The following is a 6,269-nucleotide window of genomic DNA, read 5'->3' on the forward strand; positions in this document are numbered from 1 at the left end:
ATTTTTGTTTTTGAGAGCTTTTAAAACCAATTCCAGCCTTGTCAAATATTCCAGATTGGGACCCCATTATCTTTTGAAATGTTTCTGTAGATTTGACAAAGTTGGAAATATCATTTTTTAGTTCCATAACCTCAGTTTTCAAAATTTCCTTTTCTGTATCCTCGTCAGGAGGATGCGTTTCAAGAATTTTTTGTTTCTCAGAATTTTGAAAGTGAGATTGCTGCAACTCTTGAATGATTTTAACATATTCATCATTCTTTTTCTGTAGCTCTTCATTTTGTTTCTTTATCTCAACAAGTTGGGTTTTTTGAAACATGCATTTTTGAGATAAAGTGTATGAGTCATTTAAAAGGCTATCAAATTCAACTTCTAATTTTTCACAATTTGGACATAGATCAGAAATACTTACCTTGTCATTTTCTGATTTTGTCATGAGACATAGGTTGGCCTCTTCTTCCTTTTCTTGCTCTGAGGATTACTCATCACTATCATCCCAAGTGATCATCATGGATTTGTTTTTGTATGGGAATTTTCTAGAGTTCCTTTTGTTGAGAGGACACTCAGTTTTATAGTGTCCCATCTTGTTGCATCCATAACAAGTTATTTGACTCTTGTCAATTTTTTCTTTTTGAGGAGGTCCTCTATTCTGTCCTCTTCTGTTTAGCATCCTCTGGATTTTTCTGGAAATCAGAACGAGGTCATCCTCATCCTCAGACAGAGGATACTCTGCGCTTTCCTTTGTTATGACATCTTCATTCTTCTTGGAGCTTTCTGTTTGGCTGGTTTTTAGAGCAATCATTCTTCCCTTTTTGTTTGGTTTATCAGCCAATAACAATGGTTCATGAGCTCTTAGAGTTCCAACCAAATCTTCTAATTTCATGTTGGTCAAATCTCTTGCTTCTGTAATGGCAGTTACCCTTGGTCTCCATTCTTTTGGTAGACTCCTTAGAATTTTTCTTATCCTTTCTTGAACGGAGTATACTTTTCCAAGAGATCTCAAGTTATTCAATATGATGGTTAACCTTGAGAACATTTCATCAATGGTTTCATCCTCCTTCATTTCGAATAGTTCGAAATCCCTTACTCTCATATCTATCCTTGCTTCTTTTACATGACTTGATCCTTCATGATGAATTCTTAGAGTATCCCATAGCTCTTTAGCGTTTTTGCATTCTTCAACTCTGTCATACTCTTCCCTGCACAAAGCACACGTTAGAAATAAATGAGCTTTAGAGTTTAGGAGTACCTTTGCATTTTCATCAGCCGTCCATTGTGCTTGAGGTTTCTCATCGGAGGTTGCATCTGCGTTGTTGGTCCTAATGACATGATCTCCATTTTCCACCACAGACCACATGTTGTTGTCTTGTGATATGAGAAATAGCCTCATCTTGCCTTTCCAATGATAGTAATCTGTACCATCCAAGTAGGGAGGTCGGCTGGATGATCCTCCTTCAGGGATGTACTTAGCTTTTGACATATTTCTTTTTGGATCTTTTTCTCTTACACTGTTAGGTGTATTTTTTAGAGAACCTTGCTCTGATGCCAATTGTTGTAGCTAAATATCACTAGAAGGGGGGGTTGAATAGGGATTTTGCTGTTAAAAATATTTGAAGTGGTTTTTAAAAACTATCCTCTCTCTGAGGATGGCTAGCTCGAGGATGGGATTTTTAAATCGTTAGATCTAAGCTGAGTAAAAGAGTAGGAGCAGAATATGAGGGACACACACACAATTTTATACTGGTTCACCCAAAGATGGCTACGTCCAGTCCTCACACCCTTGTGAGATTTCACTAACTTTCAAAACAGATCAATCCTCAACCCGAGGATGATTACAACCGTGTATTATCAAGCTTCACCAAGCTTACAATCAATTTCCAAATATTTCCAAGCTTCACTCACTAGGAAATTACAAAGTAGAATGAGAGTGATTGATACTTAATACTTTCTCAAAAGATATACAAAGATATAGTGTAGGATCAAAGAAAGTAATAAGGGAGGATGTGATTTGCTTCTTGAAAGCTTTAAGATGCTTGATCTTTTTATGCAAGTGTGTTGTGTGTCTTCCAATGGAGAGCTTGTATGCATTTTATAGAGATCCAAGCCTTTGATGACCGTTGGAGCTCATTTTCAAAGGATCCAAGGTTTTCATCAAAATTACAGAACTGCCACTCAGCTTGTTAGGCTTAGGCAGAACCATCCTCTTGCAGCATAGTCTTTGATCTTGACATGTCCTTGTTTTTTCACTTTAATCAGAGTGCAAGGCTGTTTCTGAGCTGCATTTTTCGAAGTCTTTAAGGTCTAGGTTGGCTTCATCTTTTGAGGTGATGTGGACAAGAGAGAAAAAGCCACTTTATGACATAGGACTGTCATACTCAGTCCGAGGATCAGATCTGACAGCAACATGTGATCTTCCATTTTTGGCTTGTTTCAAGTTGCCTTTTGCTAACTTGACTTCCTTATGCATTAAAACGTGCAAGCCCATTAAATGATCAGATTTTGACATTTGCACATGCTTGATAGGTTGCTTTCACTTTTGCTAGCCTTTCCTTTACATACTAGATCTAGCCATATTCACCTTTTTCTTTTGACCTTTTGACTCTTGCTTTGAATGCTTTGTTTATTCATTTTTGACATTGATATACAATTGAATAAACACAATTATTCTGGTGAGAAATCAGATTGTCCAGATCTGGAGATATTGCAGCAATTTCCATCCTCGCGTTTGCAGCAATTTCCATCCTCACGAGGGTTTTCCATCCTCATGAGGGTTTTCCATCCTCAGGCCAGAATTACTTTTCCCTTCTTTTTGCCTTAATGATTAATGACCTATTAACTTAAATGAATACACTCAAGAGCACATGTTAGTCATTAACCACAATCATAATCTCTTAAGTAATTTTGTTATCATTAAAATCATTTGAGAGATTTTGTCTCAACAATCAAATCTTCACATAAGTATAAATATTAGGAGTAATATTTGTATTAGATTGATCCACTATAAGTGCGTTGTGTAATAGTTAAGCAAATGTCATTAACGATTATGATGTGACGATAGTGAGTAGTCCTTCGACTTGAAGTCACTACGATCTCTACTTGGAGTGTTGTATACTTTGAGGCTATCTAACATTATTTGTAACAAGACAATCATAATGCTAGTTATTAGTTCTACAATTTTTGGGTGGGATAATTATCTCTGGTTTTTCCCAACAACAATAAATCATAAATAGAGATATGAGTGAAGTAGATATTATTCATTCTTCCTGAATAATAAGAGTTATGTCTTGGATACACTAAGGACCGCACGTATACTTGAAAATTGAGAAACAAATTATTGGACCTAATAAGGATGATTTTTTTATGTCTTGTATTCAATTAAGACATTTAAATGAAGGTACAACTACTGGACAATAAATAGTGGTCACGATAAAGTTAAAATTGTATCACCGATTTTTTCATTAATTGAGTAGCAATGATGTATTGAACATGTCACTCATTGTTGTTTATAACGCTTAATATTAATTTAATTTATTCTTAGACACACAATTAATCAAACATATCAATTTTTTTTCTTCGTAATTTATTATTTATCTTTCGACTTTGCCATTTTACTTATGTTTTCATTTGTTTAATAGCTCACAAAAACTTATTCCGTACTTACCACTCTTTAGAGGAGTTCAAGAACCCACCAAAAGACATAATTCTTTTCTCAGTAAAACCATTTGAATTTGAAGGAAAAAGAGAATCACTATTTATAACTAGGTTTAATTGCAGTTTTGACTCTATTATTATTATTATTATTATTATTATTATTATTATTATTATTATTATTATTATTATTATTATCATAGAATTGATCAACTTATTTTAAAAATCGACAATTTTGGTCATTCCTTAAAAATTTTGAACTAAAAATGACGTTTGACATATTTTAAATGACATGACATATAATTTTATGATTATTTAGATGCATTAATTATTCATATGTCATTAATTAAATAAAAAATATGAAAATTTCTGAAGTTGAAAGCTAAATTTTTACGGTATTTTATTTAAATTTCATGGATGCTAATAATTTTATATCATCGTATTATATGTCACGTTATTTAAAGCATTCAACCATCATCATTTTTTAATTAAAACATCCGAGAGAGATCAAAATTGTCAACTTTTAAAATAGAAAGATTAGTTTTATAAATTAATAAAAATAAAGAAATTAAAACTATAATTAAATCTTATAAATATTATCAGAATTTTCGGTTAACTTTCCATTTGCACAATATATGTTCTTTTTTCCTTCCAAATTATATATATATATATATATATATATATGTAAATTCTATTTTGTTGAATTTATGATATCTGGTTTTGCTTTCTACTGGGAGTATGTTGCGTGACTTTAAAGGATTTAAATTTGCTTATCATCATATAATTTTATTACTAAAAACGGTTATGTGCGTGTTTGGTTGATCGTTTAACTTATCAAGTGTATCTTTCAGATATTTTTATAATAAAAATAATAATTTTCAAAGATTTTATAATAAATTATATATTTTAGAAATTATGATAATAATTTCTATAAGAATTATATAAATTTTTTTATGATAATAAATTGTCCTTTTTATATATTATATAAAATTTTTTATGATAATAAATTGTGTTTTTGATAAATTATTTTGATGATCTAAAAATTAATTTGAATTTTTTACTATGTCAGATATAAAATGCAAACATCTTATATTTTTAAAGATTAAAATAATAGTTTATCCAAAAATAAATTATTGCTGGCAAACAATTATATTTTCTCATTGGTTTGTGACTGTAGTATTATATTTTCCCATTCAGATAGAACTAACTCTGTATGCATATAGTTGTGCAATAGTGTACGGCATGTTCAATATTGTTTGAATGTGGCCATAATGTTTTTTTTTTTGTCGAGATTACACTTTTTATAGAATCAAAAGAATACAATTTTGATTTTTCTATTAATAATGGTGACAAAATTTTCAGTGTGATATTCTTAAATAAGAGTTTCAATTATGATAAGAGTTTCAGTGTGATATTTTTCGAAGACTATTATGTTAATAAATTGTATCTTTTATTATTTATTTTGATGATTCGACGACTAATTTAATTTTTTTAATAAATTAAATATCAAAATAATAATGTCCTATATTTTTAAATACTAAAATAATATTTATCCAAAAACAAATACAACAGGCTGCTTAGTGTTTCAACGAACAAAGACACAAAAGTGGCCAATATTAGGAGTAAGGAGGGAATGGGTGGGTGTGGGATAACAAAGAAAACACTTTTGTTGGCTAGACATTTTTTTCTTTTGGTTACATCCAAATAGTTTACTAGAATTCAATTTATTAGAGTTTAATTTATGTATCATACACAAACTTAATTTATTATATATGTAAATTTAATTTTGTAAACTAAGTAATTTATTTGAGTAACTGAAAAAAAACAAGAGTGTGACTATCAATATCATATATAAAATATTATTTTAATAAGAGAAGGATTAGTTTGAGTAATTATAGAAAAAGTTTGAGGATTTTGTTTATAATTAGACGGAGAAAGATAATGTCAATCTCATTATTTTTTGTTACAAAATGACATTTCTAGTTGGAAATAAAAAACTTAACATAGTTTGAGTTTTTAATTTCATCTCTTCATTTAAATTAAAGGCTTAATTGCAGTTTTGGTCCCCCTATTTTAGCTGAATTGTGAAAGTAGTTCCTCCGTTTTGTTTCTCCCCAATTTTGGTCCCCAAACAGAATTTTAGTACTTGATGAAATTTTATTTTTTAAAGTCGTACTACACCATTTATGGTCATATATTTCATGTACAATTGTTGCAAATGAGATATTGAGGCATTGTGTGACTTAAATAAACTCAAAAAAGTAAAATTTCATCAAGTTTTAGACCAAAATTCTGCTTGGAGGACCAAAACTGGGGATAAACAAAATGAGGAGACTACTTTCGCGATTATGTTAAAATAGGAAGACCAAAACTACAATTAAACCTAAATTAAATAATGTGACATGTTAATATTTTCTATGATATATAATATTTTGGTGCCATGTAAGTGTAACACAAACTTATCATATCATCAATTATATAATTATTTCATGGATGCCTGTGACATGAGAGACACGAAAATCAAACTAAAATAAAATTTTATATATAAAAAATAAATATAAAAACTATATATTACATGATAAAAATAAAATAAAAATTTAATTTTCAACTTCAACTAATATATA

Source organism: Cicer arietinum, chromosome 5 (assembly GCF_000331145.2).
Source record: "Cicer arietinum cultivar CDC Frontier isolate Library 1 chromosome 5, Cicar.CDCFrontier_v2.0, whole genome shotgun sequence".
Lineage (NCBI taxonomy): Eukaryota > Viridiplantae > Streptophyta > Magnoliopsida > Fabales > Fabaceae > Cicer > Cicer arietinum.